At 38.2% G+C, this 24,699-nt stretch overlaps 1 long non-coding RNA gene across 1 annotated transcript in view; it reads left to right on the forward strand.

The window, feature by feature from the left end:
- LOC128108277 (uncharacterized) overlaps window positions 1-9,634 on the forward strand; it is a 79,601-nt gene extending 69,967 nt beyond the window's left edge. The window contains exon 4 of the long non-coding RNA XR_008217411.1: window positions 1,055-9,634. This is a non-coding gene — a long non-coding RNA (uncharacterized LOC128108277). The remainder of the gene's footprint in view (window positions 1-1,054) is intronic.
- Window positions 9,635-24,699: the final 15,065 nt, after the last annotated feature.

The following is a 24,699-nucleotide window of genomic DNA, read 5'->3' on the forward strand; positions in this document are numbered from 1 at the left end:
TCTACTCAGCTTTGTTCCATGAGTAGCAGTGGTTCATTTTGTCATGGAAAGCATTGTCCGTTTCTGTTGGATTTTCAGAGACAAGAGGCATCATCTCTACTTTTCTTTCTACTACCTAATGGTAGCATTTACATTCTTATTGGCTTGAGAGCCTTTCTAATTCCCATCTAGTGAAAGAGCCAGCAATACCATGTTTGTATCGTGAAACTTCACCTCTCATAGAAGAACACAGCCACAAAAGAGGCGGACAACAGCTTCGTAGTCACTCAGTGCTTTTGTGTGACTCCAGACAATGGCTGCTGTCTTCATGCCTAACAATGAACTCTGTCTGTAACAATGAATTTTTCAGTTGTGGTGTGTATTAGTTACTTTTCTGTTGCTATGATAAAACACCACAACCCAAAGCAACTTACAAAATAAGGAGTTGATTTTGACTTAAAGTTTTAGAAGATAAGAGTCCATTATGGCTGAGGAGCATGGCAGCAAGAGGAAGACATGGTACCCAGAGCAGGAAGCTGAGTGCTCATATCCTTGAGCATAGGGGAAGCAGAGAGAGAGAGAGCAAAATGGCAGTCATGGGAGGCTTTACATTCTCAAAACCAGGCTTAGTTATACACCTCCTTCAATTGTGTCACACCTCCTAACCCTCTCCAAACAGCTCCACTGAAGGACCAAGTTTTCAAATGCCTTTGCTAGCCCCCACACAGTGCTTTCCAACATAAAGAAAGAAACTTAACACAAACTGAGTCATTTAGGAAAAGGGAACCTCAATTGGGAAAATGCTCCCACTAAATTGATGTGTGAACAACCCTGTGGTGTGTTTTCTGAGTTAGTGATTGATGTGGCAGGGCCAGCTTACTTAGCTAGCAGTCTTGCATGCTGTAAGAAATCAGGCTGAGCAAGCCATGAGGAGTAGGCCAGTAAGCATCATTCCTCCATGACTTCTGCTCAGTTCCTACCTCCAGGTTCCTGCCTTCAATTCCTGCCCTGACTTCCCTTTTTGATGGTTGGTGACCAGGACATGTAAACTGAAATAAACTTTTTCTTTCATAAGTTGCTTTTCATCACGGTCTGTCATCACGACAACAGAAAACCTAAGACAGAAGCCAGTCTGTGTAGAACCCCTGGAGCACTTCTGGCTGGTAAGACCTAAGCTCTTCCCCTCTGCTCTTGCTGAAACACATCTTTCTTCCTGTGTTTCTAGAAATTCCTTTGGCTAATAAGTAGGGAAACACGGTGTTTCCATCATCAGCTTTCACATGTACATAGAATGTTGAATCTCATCTTTTTTCTTTTATTATTATTATTATTATTATTATTATTATTATTATTATTATTATCACTTACCTAGCTATGAATCTCAAGGAAAATAAACAATTCTAAAAAGAACACTTTATTTTATACTTTACTTATATAAAAATATGTATATACAAATATAGATTATATATTCACAACTTGTATATTCAATAAAATATATGTATGTATGTATGTATACATATCTATGTTTATCTAATTAAGTTGCCAATGAGTGTTGTACTTCTTCCTTTACCACAAATTTAAGGAGGAAAGTTATACTATCTATGGTGAGTCATCTTGATTTTACTTTAAGAGCATTAAGTCCCCCTCATCAAAAGACGATAGCATATTTCTTATAGTAAGGATAAAGGAGAAAAAGGTAATTAAACAATCAAAGCAGATGCTGACTGTGTTAGTGTATCACACACCACTACACATATCTCAGTCACTTTTGTAAACTTCGTGTCTTCCTAAAGTCTCTTATCAAGTTGTCAGCTATACATACACAGACTTCAAGTTTCTCACCTTGCTTAATATTTAGTGTGTTAGAGCTACTCAGTTTCCTTGGGAAAACATCTTCTTAATTCCTATAATACAAATATTGTTTCTGATAAGATTGATGATATCATTGTGTTTGATGTCATATAAGAGTGTTTTTAGTTTACCTTCCTGAAGTCATGCTAGCAGTCAGGCTAGCTAGTTATGCATGCTAGCAGAACTGTGGTGGGATAATGTTCAAATCATATCTCTTCTGTTCAAGTGAAGAATCTGATGGTTGTCACCACAGTGAGCCTTGTCTACTAAACCCTGTTCTCATTAGTGGGTCTCTCTAGCAGGACAGTCCCTCCTCACTCACCTTCCTCAGTCACTTAGAAGACAGGCCTAAATCAAGTACTTTTAAATTTTGACTTCTGTGTTGACTAGAACCTCAGAAATCATGGACCATCCTTTGAAAAAAGATGAATGTATTATTCAGATCGCAAAGGGTTGGGTACGGCTATGATGTCTTGATGAAAAGATAGGGTTTCCCACAAGAAATCTATGCCTCTTATAGCCGTGACAAAGTGTGGAGAGGTACAAACCGAAAAGGGGATGTTACCACACCACTCAGCATACCACGTGACATCCGTGAAATGAAAACAAGGACCACAGCAAACCAAAAGACTCAACTCAGTAATACTTAAAGTAAAGGAAACATCACCGGGTTGAGAAAACCTGAGCTGTTACCCAGCCGCACACCTCAGGAACTTTCCGTTTCTGCCCCTGGGAAGCTCCCTGTGGGTTCCAGGGAGGGTCTTACCCCAATCCTGCTTCCAGCCCATGCTGGCACAAGGCTCTTCCCCTCAGTGGTCTCCCTGCTTACTCTCTAATTTAAAAAGAATTCCTTTCCTAATGTCCCTCCTGAAACTGGGAATGAGGGCACTTTTCCTTAAAACCATGGGTCATGTCAAGAAGATACATCTTTTCCTGATTTAAACTAACAACTTCTGGTTTCTGACAGGCTGGAGAATCTGGGCAGTTACCCAGTATTTGTACATTAGAGAAATAGAACTTTCAGATTAGATCTCACAAGTGCCAGTGTATGTTGGTTTAATGCCTACTATTTCATTCACATAAATTATCAGGAAAATTAAAACCTTAAATCTTTGCATAACAAAGGAGTTCTGTTACAGTAATAATAAGACATATAAATCAAGTCTTATAAAACATGACATTTTAGGGAAATAAGGAGTTACACTGTTATTTAAACAATACTAAGGAAAGATATATGGAATAATTTATATAGGTAACACTTTACGTTTTCATATCTAATAGCTTGTCTCACTGTTTTTCTTTACTTTCTTCTTCTTACATCTTGGGGAAGAAGACGGAACTCTTGCAAGGATTAACAATCAGAGCTGCCCCACCAGTGAGAGACATTTTGGTTGTAAGAGACCCTGAAGCAAGGATTCTAAGTCAAAGACATGGAGCAATCTGAGTTTGTATTCAGGATCCTTCTGCCCATGGCAGTACTTCCATGTTCCGCTCAGTTGGTGTATAAGAACCACGAAGGAATGTTCCAGTGACTCCAATGCCATGCATTTCATAATATACTTGTAGACAGAAAGTTGGTCTATTTAATTCAAATTCTGGTTGTTCTTTAAAAGCAGTATTCAAAAATTTAATTTATCCACGTAATTGACTTAAGTGTTTATGGCATTTCTATTTCCCACCTAGCAGTGAACAGCATGTTATAAAATAAACACACAGAAAACTATATCCTTTTTCATAGACTACTTATTTCCCAATTTGGGTAAGAAATATGATATGATAACCTGAATAGCTGTTGAATTTGTGCTGGTGATATCATTACTTTGACTAGATGATTTTTACCAAAATAAATCAAAGTGGTGAGAAATTGTCATTAAAAAATTAGATTACTGTGGTCTTCCCGTCTCAGAATAAGAGAATTGATTTGGCTTAGCCTGTGGAAAATGAATCCCATGGGATCTGCATTTCCTAGGGGTTGCAATTGGCTTTGCGTGTGAAGGTTACTTTCCCTGCTGTCAGCCTCTGCATTCAAACCCAGTAGCTGGGGCTGAGGGTACAGATTCCACCCACAGAAAACCAGAGAGGGTGATAGGGATGGCAGCACGGGGATTCTGAGCACCCTTCTGTATGTGTGGTAGGGGTGCAGCATCTCCCCTCTTTGTTGTAGGGGTGCAGCATCCTCTCCTCTTTGTCGTAGGGGTGCAGCATCTCCCCTCTTTGTTGCAGGGGTGCAGCATCCTCCCCTCTTTGTCGTAGGGGTGCAGCATCCTTCCCTCTTTGTTGTAGGGTTGCAGCAGCATCCTTCTTTGTTGTAGGGGTGCAGCATCCTTCTTCTTTGTTGTAGGGGTGCAGCATCCTTCCTCTTTGTTGTAGGGGTGCAGCATCCTTCCTCTTTGTTGTAGGGGTGCAGCATCCTCTCCTCTTTGTTGTAGGGATGCAGCATTCTTCCTCTTTGTTGTAGGGATGCAGCATCCTTCTTCTTTGTTGAAGGGGTGCAGCATCCTCTCCTCTTTGTTGTAGGGCTGCATATCCATTTCTGCAGCAAAGGAGAGACTTAGACAGAAGTACTCTCTTCGGTAATCTCTCTTTGAATACCATCTGTAGAAAGGCACTATTGCTAGAATTGTTTATTCCGAAGAATGCTCTGGGGTAGGCTGACTTTGACTTTTATGTTTTGTTTTGAGCAAGGGCTGTTAATCTAATTTCATTTTAAAATGAATGAAATTACTGATTATAATGATATTCTGATGATACTGACCTAGGTTTTTCTTTCTTTGTATGGTCAAATATTATTTTTATTATTTAGATGAAAGTTTCCACAGCCTCCATGCTTTCTTTATAAATGTTTTTACAAAATTAATGCAATTTATAATTTTTAAAAAATATTTTACTTATCAACCTAACTAGAAAACTGAAGTTCTAAATCTCTCTAGCACTTTGGTCTTTTCATTTCTATTTTTTTCTTTTTTTTGATACATTGACTTTTTTTTAATTGGTGGTATAAATGATAGAGTCTGCGGTCTCAAATTATTTGCCACAGTCACTAGGTTATGTCCTTGCAGCCGATCAGATAGGCTCTCTTTCTACCTTCCTATCATAGGAGGTTTTTGTAAACTAGTGATATAAACGATTATTTTTAGTTAAGAGAAGCCCCGGGAAAGATTAAAAAAATGGATGTAAAGACATTCCCGTTCTTGATCTTACCTCTTTCTCATCTCAACCTTTGGAGAGTCTTGCTGGAAGAACACAAGGGAAGGCAGGAAGGCTTCTTACAGATCTGTGAGACCTCCTTCCACTCAAGTCCCAGGGGAGCTAGAACGCTATACCTCTGTGCTTCAAAAAGTCTTTGGACCAGAAAAGGGGCCTTTATCTGCCAACATTTCAAACATATTCAATCAAATATTGATCTAGAAAATCAGCTACTTTTTCGTCTAGCAAAGAGATTAAATTAGTAGTGCCTACTGCAGGCCTACACATGGGCGGGAAGATAATGGTGGGATCCTAGGCTATTCCTAGGATCAAAAGTTTGTGTGGACACCAACCTGATTTAACGTTTTCTGTAATGCATGGAGACAAAGGGGTGAAAGATCTGCTTGCCAAAGTAATGTGCTGGAGATTAGCTCCCATGGCGAGTCCTTGCATCAGGAAACCAGGTGATGGTTTTCAAATCCATCTCATCTCTGCAAATGAAAGGAATGGAACGTGGCCTGCTTCACCTCACTGAAAGGTTTTCAGCACCAGAAATGTCTGATGCTTCTTACTCGAGGTGCTGGTGGCACACGTCCTCTTACTCATAAACAGCCCTCCTTTCTATCGTGTCTTGTTTCCAAGAAGTCCGTAATGTCATATATTAAAGAACAGGAGGCTTCTCTGCCAATTTTCCGTAACATGAGGCTAGCAAAAATGAGTAGCAAAAGCTTTGGAAAGCCAAATTGTTTATAATTTTAGCCTTATTTTATGAATTTCTGTGCTCAAATTGTTATGTAATATAAAGAGTAATCTTTGGCTCCCATTTACTCCTAAATAGGAGTATTTTGGTTTTAATTAGAAAACTTAATTTGCAGGAAAATTTTTTTCTTACAAAGTACCCAGGGCTTATTTATGTCACCTTTGAAATCTAAAAATAACCTGTCCCTAGACTGTTTTTCTGATTTGTCCCTTGAATTTACCTTAATTTAGTCAAGGGAAGAATAGCTTATATATTCTATAAATTGTTTATATTCAAATCAACATTTTTTGAGTTAGCAAGACTAGACAATAAGACATTCGTCTTCTTCCTTTGAATCTTTCCCCTGCCATAGTAGTCCCAATGAACCTACTGATTTGAAGCTGATGGTCTAGAGACAACTCACATGAAAAGTCACCACACTCACTAAAAAGAAAAGTTTGTGTTCTAGAATTGATAGTTGCCTGATGCAAATTAGATTCTTAGATAATATTGGTCATATTTTGAAATTTAACACTGATTGGAATTTTAAGGCTATGGCATTTTCTCGGAAAGATTATCTCAAATAGTGTCAACACAGTTAACAGTTTGAATTCAAGTGACTGACAATAAAACCAAATTAATTCTTTGGCTGCACTATTATGGTTAGAATCTGGGCAACACAAACAATTGGAAGGAAACAGTGTCCTTGAACAACTACTGTACAGCAGCAAACTTCCCACACAATGAGGATACAGTGATGGCCAAGTATATCTGGGCCCTGTTCTCAAGAACCACAGAATAAACACACAGTCATATTTCAGTGATGTCTACTATAAGAGAAAAATAGCAATATTAGCCAAGTTTCTAGTTTATGCAGGGCACTTTGCTTATTATTAAAAATCAATGCAGAATCTTGTATGGGTGTTGACAGTATTAATTGGAAGTTTAAGAACTCAGGACATCTGACTTCACACATGCAAAGAAAGGTCAGAATTCAGTTTACAGCAGGCTTAGCAAACAACTATAGTATGCTGTGGCTTCCCAGGTAACACAGGTAGTTTTAGATCTTGAGCAAATGTCCAGGTGTAGATTACAGCAGGAAAGGGAATCTGCATATTTGACACTGAGCATGAGTATTGAGCTCTACTTCCAGGAAGTGTGACTTGAGGCTTATTGGAAATCTGGTAGTGTTCAGAGAGACTGAGTCTCTGAAGTAAAAGTTCCAGAAACCACAGCCATGAGAAACATCTGAATGAAGTGAGAAGCTTGGCAGACAGGACAAGGAGATTATGATGGTGTCTTTAAATAATTAATACCCTGTCAGGGTGATGAATTAGATAGTCTTGTATAGCCACACATGATGGACCTCAGAATATCCAAAGGGTGGAAGTTACAAGCTGAGGTTTAACATTAGTGATGAATCTTCTGCCAGAAGGACATAATGAGCCCATTTATGAGGTGGTAGATTTCAAAATATTAAAAATGTTAAACTAGCGGCTTGAATAAGGCATTGTCCAAAAATGTTACAGAAAGATAAAAATCATTGAGACACTGGACCAAATTTTTACCAAGGCCTTTTTTAAACTCTAAATTTCTGTGGTTTAGTGTTATAATTACTTAAAAATCTCATCTCTAAGGGTAGACAAATGTAAAGATTTTAGCCCTCTAGAAATTTAATGATTGATATCCCAATGGGGGAAATAGATAACCCACCATCTTAGACTTCAGATAGCAAGCATTTGTAATATATAGAAATAACTCAGGGTACAAAAGCAAGCTCTGATGCATTTTATATGCAAAGTTCTCTGAGAAAACGACTGTCCTGAGTCCTGAAGCAGGTGGTAATGAAAAAGTAGTAAAACTGTTAAGAAAGAAGCTAAGGGTTAATTCTTCCTCGTTTTGTTTATTTGGGGGGTTATAGATGAAAAGTAAGAAAGATCATTAACCAGAAGCACAAAGCAGACTATTGAGTAACTTGCCATAGGCACTCAAATTCAAGAGAAATATTCATATAAGAATAAGAATGTCTGGGTCTGGTGCTGGGAGATAGCTCAGCAGTTAAGAGAATTTGTTGTTCCTCCAGAGGACAGAGTTCAGTTTCCAGCACCCAAAATGTGGGTGGATCAAAACCACCAGCAAATCCAGTTCTGGAGAATCAGTATTCTCTTCTAGACTCTGTGGGCATCTGTACTCACATTTACACATTCTACTTCCCACATGTACATATAACTAAAAATAAAAACAAATCATTAGAAAAGAATGCATACTTCTGTATCTATCCTAAGGGAACCTCACACTTAACCCTGCATAGAGATATGGAGCATCACCTCTGCTAAAGATGCCTAAAATTAAGCTATAGAGTTTATATGCTAATATTGGACATAAAATATTATAAAATGTATGTAAAATTGAGTAGACCCTGGAACCCATCCTTATGGGATTTTTGCACCAAAAGCATGTTATTTATTTTTATTGACTATCCCTACTTGGGAATGTGAAATTTCCTTACTCTAGGAAATGGTAGGCTTAAAAATAGCTGTTCCAAAACTTAAGTCATAAACAATACAATTATTCTGCTTAAAATGTAAAATTTTATTATTTTTAATATACTCATAGATGGAATCGTATCAAAAACACAGTTGATTTTAGGACTATTTTAATCATCTGAAACCCTGTTCCCTGTTGCTGTGACTCTTTGTGTCCCCATTTCCCTAAGCCGCAAACAACAACTAAAGTTGAGTTGCTTTATTTGTCATAGTATAAAATGTATACCAACCAGTCATTACTATGTTTAGCCAAATTATAGGTAACTGCATGGATATACCACATTTTACTTTGTTAGTCAATTGGTCAAGGCCAATATTTGGACTGTTTCTATCTTTAGGCTGTTATGACTAAATCCTGTTACTGTGTACAAGCCTGAATTTGTTCCTTGACCTTCACCCAGGGCAGAGATGTCAAACTGTTAGAGAACATGGCACTTTGCTTGCTATGCAAACGTATTTGACATAAGGAGGAAAGATTTATCATGTGATGGGAATTCACAGGTTGCTGCACACGGTGGGTTGGGTTAGCTGCCTTGGGCTGCTGTGAGGCAGATCATCATGCAGAGGTAGTGTCACCAAGCAGAGCAGACCATGTCATTGTGGTTGAGAAACATAGAAAACAGTAAGAAGTTGTCAGAGTTAACACAGATCCAATGGCATACTCCCAGGTGACCCCCTTTCTCCATCTAAGACTTGCCTTCCAGGTTCTGCGCCTTCCAATGACCTACTCAGATTTTGGACTCATCAGTGAATCAAGCCATTGATAGGTCAGAGTCCTAATAACCTAATCCTCTCTGTAATCATCTTCTCGACATACTCAGAGCATTGTTTTACTAATCTTGGCATCGCTCAATTCAATCAAGCTGACAAGAATAATCTTTGCATCTGGTAACTCAATATTTAGCTGTATGAAAAACTGTAAGACTGTTTTTCAAGATGGTTGTGTCATTTGACATCCCTGTCAACAGTTTCTGAAGGTTCTAGTTTCTCCAGCTTTTAGTCATCACATTATTATCTAACTTTGATTCTTGTCATCCTGATGAGGGTGATGTGTGATCTAGTCATGGTTTTATAACTCTTTGATGACTAATAATGCTATCTTTTCATGTGTGTGTTGGCTATTTATATACATTTAGAGATAAATATTCATATATTTTGTGTAATTTTAAATTAAGTTATATATCTTTTTACTACTGAGTTGTAGATTTCCTTAGTAGATGTATGGTTTATAAATGCTCCTGTTCTGTGGATTATCTTTTCTCTTTCTTTATTGAGTATTTTGTATGTGAAAATGGATAGAGTCAAATACATTTTTCTCTTTTTCTTTGTGCTTTTGTGTTATAGCTGAGAAACTACTATCAAATCTGAAAATGCAAGAATTTTTGTCCTTATGTTTCATTCTAAGACATTTTATAGTTTTACATTTGTGGTTTGAATCCATTTATATCAATGTTTGTATATAGTCTGAGGTCTTTTATTCTTTTGTGTATGACTAACCAATTGTCCCTGTTGCATTTGATAAAACTATGTATTCTTTTTCTCCATTAGATGATTTTGAAAGCCTTGTCTCAAGTCAGTTAATTATAGATGCATGATGAAGTTAATAATAATAATAATAATAATAATAATAATAATAATAATAGCTGACAGTTGGATGATGCTTTACAACTTACAAAGGATTTTCAAATAAGTTGTACTTCAGTTAATCTTCAACACAATTAAATAGGAAACATGTTCCCTTTTTACAAATGGCAATACTGATGCTCAGTTATCTTAATGAACTTCAAAATGACCAATGAATAGTGATTCAAAACTGAAAAGGGATTTCTAACTTTTAACTGAAACTTTTTATTGTTCTGTCACAGCTACACTCATGGAAACCTATCCCATGAATTAGATGTGGGGCGTTTTCTCTACCACCTCAACCAGCATGCATGAAGAAAAAATACTGAGAACTGTCTCAGTTAGGGTTCATTTGAAGTGTGAGACAGAAAGGCATTCTGGCTAATTTAGGCCAAAGGGAAGAATTGTTGGATAATTTTACATGACTTATTACAGAAATGAGTGGAGAGCCTTGCAAAGCCAGATCTCGTGGAGGATATGGGATTCAGTTTATTAAGAACTAGAAGCAATTTTCCCAGGGATCTATGGTCAATAACAGATCTAGATGTTTTACACTCTGATGTTGTTCTACTCAAAATTGTAATTCCAGAACAGTCTTGATTTTGATTGACACAACTACAATTTCACTCATCAGCTTTGAAGACCCTTGAAGAATAAGATTAGTTTGGGTAACAAGGAATCGGAGTGCTATTTACAATAGGAAATGGCCACTGAGACAACAAAGTTCTTATATTTTAAATTCATACATAGAAACTACATTTTCTTTATCCTAAGTTACAAATCTCTAAAATAGGAAAAAAATGAAGAGTGATGAGTCAGTGTGTTTTGAAAAATGTAAAGGATCTGTGGGCTTTTTCTCAAGGATGTGTTGGACTGCATGTTCTAGCGCCTGTCACTGCTATATATCATTTTCTCCATGTAAATTCACGGTTTTGTTTATTTGTTTGTTTTGTTCAAGTCTAAAAGATATATCAAGCTTTTTATTGCTTTTGTTAACTTTGGTAAGTTACATCCCGAAACTGCTGCTCTCTGAATTAAATTCAAATTAAAAGTATAGAAAGATTTGAATTAAGAATTATTGTAACTACAGTCTATAATAAATAATTGGGCTTTTCTGATAATAAATTTGTTGCTTGCCTTTGCAGTATTTTTCCTCTTTCAAAACTGTTTTACAGTACTGTGTTATATATGGACACATGTGTGTGTGGGGTGGGGTACATGCATGTCCCAGTATGCATGTGGAGCTCAAAGGATAGCCTTGGCTGTCAGACCTTATCTTCTATCTTGTTTTAAGGCAAGGTTTCTCTATTATTGGTGCTTTGTATGCTAAGCAAAAGTCCTGGGAGCTTCTAGGGAGTCTTCTGTCTCTGTCTCCTTCCATGTCCCTTCATTAGTGCTGGGTTCCAGGTGCCCAGATTTCTGCTGAGTCTAAGGATTCTCATTCAGGCTCCCATGCTGTGTAGCACTGAGCCATCCTCCTACGACTCTTTCAAAACTCTTACACTTAAAATTTTCTTACTTTAGAAAATCAAGAATAATCATTTTTATTTAAAAAATTGGTAGCTTTTTTGTCATAAAAATCACAGATATTCATATTTTCAAATATAAAATAATACATTTATATTTTGTACCAGTTTTTGTTTGTTTTACATGCATCACAGTATTCTTGTTTTTCTTTAAAATTTCATAGTAGCAGGATTACATTTATTATAAAATAACTTCTTATATCTTAACCTTTTTCCTACCTGTACAAAAGAATAACAAAGCCTACATTTTAAGGGATTGCAAACATGCCTGTTTTGTTTTTAAATTTGGCTATTGAGTCTCCTTGTCCTTATTCTGAATTAATGATGCCCAGATGCCTGTGTATACCAAGGGATATCAGCAAATGTTATCAGATTACAATAAATCTGTAACTGGAGTTTTCCTGGTCCCACCTGGCTCAGCCGCTCAGACACAAATAAACATACAGACACTTATATTAATTAAAACTCTTTGGCCTAATGGCTCAGGCATCTTGTTAGCTAGATCTTACACTTAAATTAACCCATAATTCTTATTTATGTTTAGCTACGTGGCTTGGTACCTTTTCCCAGTTCTGCCTTCACATCTTGCTTCTCATGGCAGTGGCTGCTGGCAGCATCTCCTGACTCCGCCTTTCACTTCCCAGAATTCTCCTCTCTTCCTTTCCCACCTATACTATACTTCCTGCCTGGCTACTGGCCAATCAGCATTTTATTTATCAACCAATCAGAGCAACACATTCACAGCATACAGAAAGACATCCCCAGCACTAATCCATCTAACATCAACAAATATTGTATGTCAAATACCTAAAAAAATTACAGAAAAGCATTATTGAAACAAATTTGAAAAGCACAGACAAAGTACAAAACAAATGCATGTTATTGCTCATTAGCAAGTAATTCTTTATATATAAACTTGGTCCTGAGTAGTGACTAAGTGAACATGACATTGCCTTTTTATTTGGGGTTGTCTTTTTCAGTAACATACACTTGCCTTTCCAGGATTAGTGTTAAATGTGATTTCTTTCTGAGGCGATCCATAATCACTTTTGGTGATTTTCTCTGATTTATGTTACATGGAACCTTTTTGTTCTGGCCTCCCTAACTGGGCAGGATCACAGTGTTAGTAGGTAAGGAAAGGAAAGATACATTGAGCAAAACACAAACCAAAGAGAAGTCATGAACCTGGTTCCTCAGCAGCATATCTATCCTGGGAAAGGTGCTTGGAGAGCAAGCCCAGAAAGCTTTAAGAATGAGAAGGCTCCTCCCATGGCCTCTTCTCTTAGGAATCTCTGGGGCTGCTTGATTACTTCGTTCCCACTTGTGCCCCAGACTCTTGAGACACCGAAGGGACAGAGACCAGCTAGCTTGTCATTTTGTTTGCATTTATTCATAGTGGAAAAGCCAGGGTGGATGGTGAAAATATATGGAGTGTGGCTTTTTCTTCCCATCATGCCTAGGGCTGGGGAGAAAGATTTCCTTCTTTTCAGTTTCAATCTATGTCCTTGAGGCATTCAGTTTCCTTGATGTGAAGGCTCCTGTGAACCAACAGTGAAATTATCTGGAACAAAAGGACAGTAGTGACAGGGGGCAACTCCCAGTCACACACATTGATGCTGACACTTTATGGCAGGAAAGCAAAAATTACCCTATCACAGGGCAGATGACTTCAAAGGCTCTTTCTAGTTCTATGTCTTACAGTGTTTGACGTGGCACCTTGTGATGGTGTGTGATTGAGTATAAATGTGTGTCTGTGTGAGTTGTGTGTGAGTATGTGTGAGAATATATGTGTGGATGTGTTTTTATTGGTAAGAAGATGTACAAGGTTAAAAAATGGCAAAATGAAATTGAGAAAAACTGTGGCAAAGGGCTTATTATTTCTGGGCACCATAGTTCTTGCTCTGTCTGTTACTAGTCAATTACTTAACAATGTAATCCTATTTTCTCCTGGATAAAAATGTTGCTTGTTTTGCTTCCATCATTGGTTATTATAAGTCTCAAAACAAACATAAAGAGACCTAAAGGAATGTGCTACATTGACAGCACATGGTCCATTTATAAAAGGAGTTTTCCACTTGCTCTATACCTTTCCCCCTTGCTATGACATCTGTTACAAGAAATTTCCCCCTAAAGTATTCAAGAACTTCAATCAGGCACATACCTATTCAGTCAATAATCCTTTGCTGAACAATCACTTTTTACAGGGCAAAAGTGAAGTGGCCAAATGATACCACACTACCATTATGAGAATGGAGGTGGGCACAAGGAACCATGGAAAACTATGGGCAGGTTGTGTTGGAGTATGAGGAAGGAAATTCTGAAACTTTAACCCTGAAAGGAGAAGCAGAAGTTTGTCTGTGGCCTGAGGATGCTCAGTGAACACCATTCCTATGTACTGTGACTTGGAGAGAAGCATTACCCATAAAGAATAACTCCTTACACAGGTGGCCTGAGAAGAACCGCTATAGTTAAAGGTCTAGTTACAGACAGCACAACAGAGACAGGCCAAAGCTTTTACAAAGAGGCTTTGTGTGCCTGAGATCTGGAAACTTCTGCCATAGCACTTGTCAAAGCTTAGGTCACACAATATTTGTATGTGCATTTTGGAATTCTAACTGGGGATATAAGGATGCACTTAGACTTCTACCAACAGGATAAAGAGGATTCTAATACAAAAACACTTGATTTAAAGACAATACAAACAGAAATTTTATTGGGTTTTCCTTATTAGACTAAAGACCTCTAGAAATACAGCTTCCATTAACTTTTCTCTTGGAAGGAGTTTCCTTGCTGGACATTCTCCCAATAAAATTTTCTTTATTTTAAAATCTAGTAACATAGTATTGACCTGTGCTCATTGGGCAGCAAGCCTAGATTGTGTCACTGACAACATAAATAGATAACTAGTCACTTTTCTTCTGTGAAGCTATTTATTTATAAGTTAACTTTTAGGCTCCTGAACACTGGACTGAAGTTGGGAAAGCAGAGTCGTCTTCCCAGCAGGAACTGAGTGAATGGGGAAATGCGTGTGGGAATCTAGTGAAGAGCAAGTAGAACAGGAGAGAGAGAGAGAGAGAGAGAGAGAGAGAGAGAGAGAGAGAGGGTTGTAGCTAGAGTTTTCCTGCCTGGCCCACAGTCAGGACAAATCTCTGTCGCCTGTCAGTCCCACAGCCGCTCAGACCCAACCAAGTAAACACAGAGACTTATATTGTTTACAAACTGTATGACTGTGGCAGGCTTTTTGATAACTATTTTTATATCTTAAATTAATCTATTTTTATTAATCTATACCTTGCCACATGGCTCGTGGCTTACCGGCATCTTTACATGCTCCTTGTCATGGCGGCAGCTGGCAGTGTCTCTCCCACCCAGCCTTGTACTTTTCAGAATTCTCCTCTTTCCTTGTTCTGCCTATACTTCCTGCCTGGCCACTGGCCAATCAGTGTTTTATTTATACAGAACGATATCCACAGCACTTCACATGTGATCCATAGCAGGGCAAATAGTAAACACTCGGTGAAGGTCAGCAGTTGTCTAAAGGGGCAGAGAGTGTTTTCCTTGATTAATTCATCACAGTTCAGAAGTCTCTTGTGTCTTCATGCTTATAGAACACGTGGTTTAGAGTTCTCACAGGTGTTTTTAGCCTTAAGTAAACTAATAAGATTGCTTTACAAAACCTGAGTGTTATTGTTAATTATAAGATCCAGCTATCCGGTGACTCAGCAATGTTATAATAGGGAACAAGACAAACAAAAATATCTTGAAAAAATTGAAGATAAATTCTCATAATTTTTAATTATAAAAGCAAAAAATAAACACTCAAAATAACTCAAACATTAGTTCTGTAGAAAAGAATAGAACTCAAAAATAAACAACAAAAACGGCAACATGGACATTCAGAACAATCTAAAAACATAATTTTTAACTAATATAGCAAAGACTCCCAATGAAGACACACTTACATGAAATACTAGATTTATGGTAAACTAATCTATGGTGTCAGAAATTCAAAACTGTAGTTGTAAGGAAGAAGTGGGACATTTATAAGAAAGGTCTTTTGAGAGCTTTCTAGAAAGACATTTTGATTGCAGAAGTGATCAAATATTCACAGCTTAAGTCCATTTAACTCTGCAAACTTTATGTCTATAATAGGATTATTGCAAACAAATGAATACATGTGAAGGGAAATGTTGCCATTTTGAAATGAACTTGAGAAGGTTGGCAGCCAATACAAGGAGAGTGTTTTGCAATGGTATTCAAAATTTCTAGAAAAATAAATTCAAAGAATTAGTAAAAGAAAATGCAGGGGCTGGGGAAATGGTTCAGCCAGTGAAGTACTTGCCTTGCTCGCAGAGTACCTGTGTTTGGATATGCAGCACCCACGTGAAAAAGATGAATCAACAACATGTGCCTGTCATTCAGATATTGGGGAGTCAGAGAGCTTGCTGGTCACCTAGACTACACTTAGTGAGCTCTAGGTCCACTGATAGACACTGTCTCAGAAAAATAAGTGAGGGTTGGAGAGATGGCTCACTGGCTAAGAGCACTTACTGATACTGTAGAGGACCTGGGTTCAGTCTCTGCATTCACATGGCATCTCATAGCCATCTATTACTTCACTATGAGAGAATCTGGTATATTCTTTGGCCTCATTGTGTGCCAGGCATAGATGTGATACACATATATGCAGGCAGGAAAAATAGTCATATATGTAAAACAATAAAAAATAATAAAAAAATAAGCATATGTTGAGACACTCAATGTTAACCTCTGTCCTCTACATGCATATGTGCACACTTCACATTCACATTCACCTACATACATGTGCACACACACAACACCCACACACACCCACACCCACACACACACACACACACACACACACACACACACAAGAGAGAGAGGCCTGAGAGACACAGAGAGAGATATAGAGAGAGACAAACAGATATACAGAGAGAGAGAGACAGACAGAGGCAGAGAGGAAGAAGGAGATATTCCAATCTCAATTACTGCTATGAGCCTTCTGATCACATGTTACACCTGATGCAATAATTATATCTTTACATATGTCTGTAGGTAGGTTACAGAACAGCTATAAAAGAGTTTTGTTTTTTTAAGACACTGCAAAGTCCAAGGAGCTCTGTAGGCCTAACTTGAGCAGAAGCCAAAGGATAATAGGGGTTCCCAGAGTCTTTCCTCAATGGGGTGGGATGGGAAGGTGAAGGGGTCTGAAATAAGGAAGCCTGTTTGAGAGTTACCGCAGGCCACAGGGGAAAGCCAAGTTTCAGAGTGGAGTTGAGCTGGAGAAGCAAGATGCAGACTATGGAGATACAGAGGTATCTAGTCCTCTGTATCTATCTAGACCAATGAACATGTGGACAGATGAATGGCAATTCAAGTAGTCCGCTTCAGTAGTGGGGACTTAGCCAAGCTGAATCCACAGGACAGTTGAGATTTCTATCTGGTTGTCCCTTAATGCACATGCCTATGGCCAGATGACCAGGCAAGTGCAGGTTGGAGCCATGGCATTTTCAGATGTTCTCCTTTTGTAGGGTCCAAGGGAAGGTATTACAGCCTTCCTCAGTCTAGTGTATTGGGTAAATTTTCCAGCTTGGGTTTTCTGACAAGGTGTTAATAAAGTCATGTGCACATGTGGTCCTAGTCTACTGCAATAAGCTTTTAAAGTGGGCCCCTTCTTACTTTTAGAAATAAGTTATATGCCACAACTCCAGATGCTTTACCAGGCCAGGCTGGTCCTAGGGACCCCAGGTAAGACAATCTCCCACAGTCCCCTGAGACTCCTTAAAGCCCCCTGCCCAACAAACCCAGATTGCACCCCCTCCCATGGGCTTCATATTCTGGCCCAAAACTTTAGCAGAAGACTTCCTCTTTACAGGAGGCAACTCCATACTAGGAAGTCCAGAGACTAAGCAGGTATGCAGAATCCCAGAGGCCAGACAGGTACTTGGAATCTCAGAGGCAATGTTGGCATCCAAAACCCCAGAGGTCTTGCAGGCCACAAAATCTTCAGTGGAGACACCCTTCTGGTCCTGAAAACTGGATAGTCACCAGAACCCCTGTCCACTTAGGCCAGAAGACCAGAGAAAAACAGAAACCAAGGAGCAAAACACTCATATGACAAAGACCAACTCAGGAATCAACACCTAGACCTATAACCATCCCAAATCCAGATGCCTAAATGCAATTTAAGAATGCAAAAAACAGAAAGGGAAATATGGCACCACCAGAGCCCAGCTGGCCTATGACAGCAAGACCTGAGCACTCCAACACAGCTGAAGCATTATTGCGATACAATGACCTTAAAACCAACTTTATGAAGATGATAGAGGTCCTTAAAGAGGAAACGAAAAATTCCTTGAAGAAATTGAAAAAAAGACAAACAAAAAAATTAGAGAAAATCAATAAATCCTTTAAATAATGCCAAAAAGCCAAGAAAAAAAAAACAGGTGAAAGAAATGAAGGAAACTGTTCAAGATCTAAAAATGGAGATAGAAGCAATAAAGCAAAAATGATGGGAATTCTGGAAATGGGAAATTTGGGTAAGTGAACAGGAGATACAGATACAAGTTTCACCAAGAAAACACAAGAGATGGAAGAGAGAATCCCAGTCATTGAAGATATGATAGAAGTGAATAATCAGTTAAAGAAAATTTAAAATCTGAAAAAAAAACTCCTGACAAAACATCCAGGAAATCTGGATCACTATGAAAAAACCAAACCTAAGAATAGTAGGAATAGGGGGGGAAGAAGAAGAAGAAGAAGAAGAAGAAGAAGAAGAAGAAGAAGAAGAAGAATTCTAGCTCAACAGCCCAGAAAATATATTCAACAAAATGATAGAAGAAAATTTTCTCAACCTAAATAAGGACATGCCTATAAAGGCACAAGAAGCTTGTGGAACACCAAATAGATTGGACCAGAAAAAAAGTCCCATCACTAGATAATAAACAAAACACTAGACTACAAAGAAAGAAAGAATATTAAAAGCTGCAAAAGAAAAAAGCCAAGTAACATACAATCTGTTGGAATTACACCCAACTTCTCAATGGAGGTTCTCAAAACCAGAAGGATCTGAATAAATGTCTTGAAGACTAAGAGACCACAGATCCCAGCACAAACTACTATACCCAATAAAACTTTCAAATACTATAGATGGAAAAAAACAATATATTTCATGACAAAGTGAAATTTAAGCAATATCTATCCACAAATCCAGCCCTACATAAGGTACTAGAAGGAAAACTCCAACCCACAGAGGAGTTTACACTCATGAAAACACAGTAAATAAATAATCTCACACCAGCCAAACTCAAAGAAGGAAAACACACACACCACCAAGACCACTACCACCACTGTCACCACCACCACTACTATCAACAATAAAAACAACAACAATAAAATAATAGGATTAACAATCAATGGTCATTAATATCTCTCAATATCAATTGGCTCAAATCCCCAATTAAAAAGATACAAGCTGACAGAATGGATAGGAAAACATGATCCATCCTTCTGAGGCATACAAAAAATACACCTCAACACCAAAGATTGACATTACCTCAAATTAAAGCATTAGAAAAAGGTTTTCAAAGCAAATGGACCTAAGAAGCAAGCTGATGTAGCAAATAGACTTCAAACCAAAATTAATGAACGAGACGGAGAAGGATATTTCATACTCATCAAAGGAAAAATCCACCAAGAGAACATTGTAATTCTTAAAATCTATGCCCCAAATGCAAGGGCACCAATATTTGTGAAGAAAATATTATTAAAGCTTAAGTCAAACATCAAATCGCACATATCAATTATGGGAGACTTCAATACCCCACTCTCACCAATGGATAAATTGTCCAGACAAAAACTAAACAAAGAAATAATGGAGCTAACATACATTATGATTCAAATGGACCTAACAGATATTTACAGAACATTTCACCCAAACTCAAAGAATATACCTTCTTCTCAGCACCTCACAAAACATTCTCCAAAACTGACCATATATTTTGTCACAAAGCAAGTCTCTCCAAATATAAGAAAATTGGAATACCCCCTGTATTTGTGAGATTACCATGGATTAAAGCTGGATTTCAACAACAGAAACAACGGAAAGTCTATAAACTCATGGAATCTGAACATCTCTCTACTGAGTTATTACTGGGTTAAGGATGAAATAAGGAAAGAAATTAAAAACTTCCTAGAATTCAATGAAAATAAATGCACAACACACTTATAGGACACAAGAAAGTGGAGCTAAGAGTAAGTTTAAAACACAAAGTGTCTTCACGAAGAATTTAGAGGGATCTCACACTAATGACTTTACAGCAAACCTGAAAGCTCTAGAACAAAAAGTAGACACACCCAAGAAGCTTAGATGGCAGGAAATAATCAGAGCACTGCAATCAATAAAATAGAAACGAAGAGAACAATACAAAGCATCAATAAAATGAAGAGATGTTTCTTTGAGAAAATCAACAAGATAGACAAACCCCTATCCAAACTAACTAAAAAGCAGAGAGAGAACATCCAAATTAACAAAATCAGAAACAAAAGGGAGGCATGAAAACAGACACCAAGGGAATCCAAAGAATTATTAGGTCATATTTCAACCTGTACTCCACAGAATTGGAAAATCTAAAAGAAATGAACCATTTTCTTGATAAATATTGTTTAACAAAGTTATATCAAGATCAGATAAACAATTTAAACAGACCTATAACCCTCAAGGAAATAGAAGCAATCATTAAAAGTCTCCCAACCAAAAAAAGCCCAGGGTCAGATGGTTTTAGTTCAGAATTCTACCAGACCTTTAAAGAAGAGCTAATATCAATATTCCTCATAATTCCACAAAATAGAAACAGAAGGAACATTATCAAATTCATTTTTTGAGGCCATAGTTACCCTAATATCCAAACCACACAAAGACCCAACAAAGAAAGAGAATTACAGGCCAATTTCCTCCATGAGCATAGATGCAAAAATACTCAATAAAATACTCAAAACTGACTTTAAGAACACATAAAAAAGATCATCCACCATTATCAAGTAGGCTTCCATGCAGAGTTGTAGAGATGGTTCAATATAGAAAAATCTGCAATATAAGTCACCATAAAAACAAACTGAGAGGAAAAAAAAACACATCTCATTATAATAGGACAGGCCCATAGGGTCCAGAAAATTGGCTCAAACCAGTTGCCGAGTCATGCACATAACATACTTCCTTATGAGCCAACCTGGAGTCTGCCTGAGGGTCTAGCAACAGGTACTATCAGAGTTCCTGGACACTGTCAGAGTTCCTGATAGTGCCCAGCCAGTGAGAGATGACCGTGCAATGCCATCAGATTGAGATACAGCTTGGGTGCTGGGAGAAGGGTATATAAGGCCTTCCCCATTATTGAATAATCGAGTCTGCTGTTTGCCTTTCACTGACTCCAGGTGTTTGTTTGCCTTCAACTGACTCCCAGTGTCTGTGTCATTGACAATGTTCTTTCTCAACCCTTCCCCCAAGGAAGCTGTTAGGATCCAGCAACATCTTATCTCTCATTAGAGACTGAAAAATTCTTTGACAAAATCCAACATCCCTTTATGATAAAAGTCTTAGAGAGATCAGGAATACAAGAAGCATATCTAAACATAATAAAGGCAATATGCAGCAAGTCAATAGCTGCCATCAAATTAAATAGAGAGAAATTTAAAGCAATTCTACTAAAATCAGAGACAAGACAAGGCTGTCCACTCTCTCCAGATCTATTCAACATAGTACTTAAAGTTTTAGCCAAAGCAGTAAGACAACTAAAGGAGATCAACTGGATACAAATTTGAAAGGAAGAAGTCAAAGTATAACTATTTGCAAATGTTATGATAGCACACATAAGCAACCACAAAAATTCTACCAAGTGGCTGGATACAAAATAAACTAAAAAACAAAAATCAATAGGCCTCCTATATAAAACAATAAATGGGCTGAGAAATAAATTAGAGAAGCAACATCTTTCACAATAGCCACAAATAATATAAAATATCTTGTTGTAACTAACGAAACAAGTTACAGACCTGTATGGCAAGAACTTCAAGGATTTGAATCAAGAAACTGAAGAAGATGGAAAGCTCTTCCATGCTCATGGATTGGCAGAATCAACATAGTAAAAATGGCCATCTTACCAAAAGCAATCTACAGTTTCAATGCAATTCCCATCAAAATCCCAACACAATTCTTTACAGACCTTGAAAGAACAATACTCAACTTCATATGGAAAAACAAAAAACTCAGGATAGCTAAAACAATCCTGTACAATAAAAGAACTTCTGGAGGTATCACCATCCCTTACTTTAAGCTGTACTACAGAAAAATAGTAATAAAAACTGCATGATATTGGCATAAAAACAGACAGGTTGACCACTGGAATGATATAAAATACCAAGACATAAATACACACACCTTTGTACACCTGATTCTTTATAAAGAAGCCAAAATTATACAATGGAAAAAAGAAAACATCTTCAACAAATGGTGCTGGACTAACTGGATGTCAACATGTAGAAGAATGCAAATAGATCCATATCTATCACCCTGCACAAAACTCATGTCCAAGTAAGTCAAAGACCTCAGCAAAAGTCCTGATACACTGAACCTTAAACAAGAAAAAGTGAACACATTGGCACAGGAGACAACTTCCTGAACAGAACACCAGTTATGCAGGCACTAAGCTCAACATTAACAAATGGGACCTCATGAAACTCAAGAGCTCCTGTAAGGTAAAAGACACTGTCAAAAGGACAAAACAGCAGCCTACACAATAGGAAAAGATCTTCACCAAACCCACATCTGACAGAGGACTGATTTCCAAAACATATAAAGAACTCAAGAAACTAGACACCAACAAACGAAATAATCCAATTAAAAAATAGGGTACAGATCTAAACAGAGAATTCTCAATAAAGAAATCTCACTTGAAAAGCACTGTAAGAATGTTCAACATCTTTAGCCATCAGGGAAATGCAAATCAAAATGACTCTGAGATTCTATTTTATACCTGTCAGAATGACTGAGATCAAAAACACAAGTGACAGTTCGTGCTGATGAGGATGTGGAGCAAAGGGAACACTCCTCCATTGCTAGTGAGAATGCAAACTTGTACAGCCATTTTGAAAATCAATGTGGGTGTTTTCTCAGAAAATTAGGAATTGACCTACCTCAAAACCCAGCTATATAACTCCTGGGAATATATCCAAAGGACACTCCATCCTATCACAAGGACTTAACTATGTTCATAGCAGCATTATTCTTATAGCCAGAAACTGGAAACTACCTAGATGCCCATCAACCAAAGAATGGATAAAGAAAATATGGTACATTTACACAATGGAGTATTACCTAGATGTTAAAAACAATGACATCATGAAATTTGCAGGCAAATAGATGGAACTAGAAAAGATCATCCTGAGTGAGGTAACCCAGACACAGAAAGACGATCATAGTATATACTCTCTTATAGGTGAACATTAGCCATAAAGTAAAGGATAACCATGCTACAATCCACAGACCCAAAGAAGCTAAGAGCAAGGAAAGCTCAAGGGGGACACATGAATCTCATCGTGAAGGGGAAATAGAATAAACATGTGTGGGGATGTGTTTCTGGATGGGAAGGGTGGGGATGGGAGCAGGAGAACTCCAGTGTGGGGAGGGTGGAGGGAGAGAGTACTGGGAGAGACAATTGGAATCAGGGGCATCTCTGAGATGAGCTAGAAACCTAGTGCAATGGAAACTCTCAGGAATCTATGAGGGTGACCCTAGCTAAGACTCCTAGTGATAGGGAATAAAGATCCTGAATGAACCAACCATCTCCTGTAGCCTGGCAAGACTTCCAGGGGGAAGAATTAGAACCCCAACCCAGCCTCATAACCTTTGACCTACAATTTGCCATCCTGCAAGATATGCTGTGATAAAGGTGACACAGAAATTATGGGGTGGTCAACCAATGACTGATCCATCTTGAGATGCATACCATGAGAGGGAACCCAAACCTAACACTGTCTGGGTGGCCAGGACACAAAGGCTGGACAGCCCAGAGACCTAGCATAGAACCAAACATGACTGGCAAAAAAAAAAAAAGTGCCAATGAAATGATTCTTAATGATATTTTGCTATACTCATAGGTTGATACCTAACCCAATTGTTATCAGAGAGGCTTCACCTAGCAATTGACAGATGCAGAGACCCATAGTCAAACATTAGGTGGAGCTCAGGAAATTCTGCAGAAGAGGAGGAAAAGGATTGTAGGAGCCAGAAAGGTCAAGGATAAGAAGACCTACACCATAGGAAAATCCACAGAATCCACTAACTTGGGTTCATAGGGGCTCATAAGAGACTGAACCAACAGCCAGGTAACTTGCAGGGGACTGACTTGGGCATAACGTTACAGTTGTGTAGCTTCTCTTCTTGCAGCTGTTTTTTTTTTTTTTCTTGTGGGACTCCTAACAGAGGGAACAGGGGCTGTCTCTGACTCTGTGACCTGCTTTTGGAACCCCTTCTTCCTGCTGGGTTGCCTCATCCTACCTTAATAGGAGAGGAGGTGCTTAGTCTTACTGCAACTTGATATGCCATGGCTGGCAGATATACACAGAAGACCTGCCCTTTTCTGAAGAGAAAGGAGGAGGGACTGTTGTGGGAATTTGTTCCATTCAGCCGATGGCTTTGGGATAGAAAACCCTAGGGTGTGGTCTTGCCTGCCCACATGACAGCTTAAGAGCAGAGGAACAGGGGTTGTGTGCTCTTTGGGGTGGTCAGAGAAGAAGCAAGCCTGTGGTTGGTCCCTGTCACCCTTGGGCAGAAGGACAGGACAGCAGCAGCTGGACCAGCAGGGTCAGCAGCAATGTCTTACTTGTTCTATGTTAGTGAGTCTGTATTTCCATTGCACCCTTAATAAAGTATTAAATAGACTTTTGTGGGTTTACATTTTACATGGTGCCCAACATGGGGCTAGCTTAATAACAATGAATTTTCCTAACAGCGATCTCTGAAGTCTCCAGAAGGATGATGGGGCCCCACAACAACGATTCTACATGATTCATAATAATGCCATTGAGCTGATAAACACCACTCAAAGATTGGTTTTGGACTATAAACTGCTCAGGACAGTTCCAAGGTGGCTAGCTGAGATGGTCCACCTTCTTACACCACACTAGCCAGAACGTCAGATAAGCTTTATCCATTACTCTGAGACTGGTTAAAAAT

The sequence above is a fragment of the Peromyscus californicus genome, unplaced genomic scaffold (genome assembly GCF_007827085.1).
Source record: "Peromyscus californicus insignis strain IS unplaced genomic scaffold, ASM782708v3 Scaffold_13__1_contigs__length_99412109, whole genome shotgun sequence".
Classification (NCBI taxonomy): domain Eukaryota; kingdom Metazoa; phylum Chordata; class Mammalia; order Rodentia; family Cricetidae; genus Peromyscus; species Peromyscus californicus.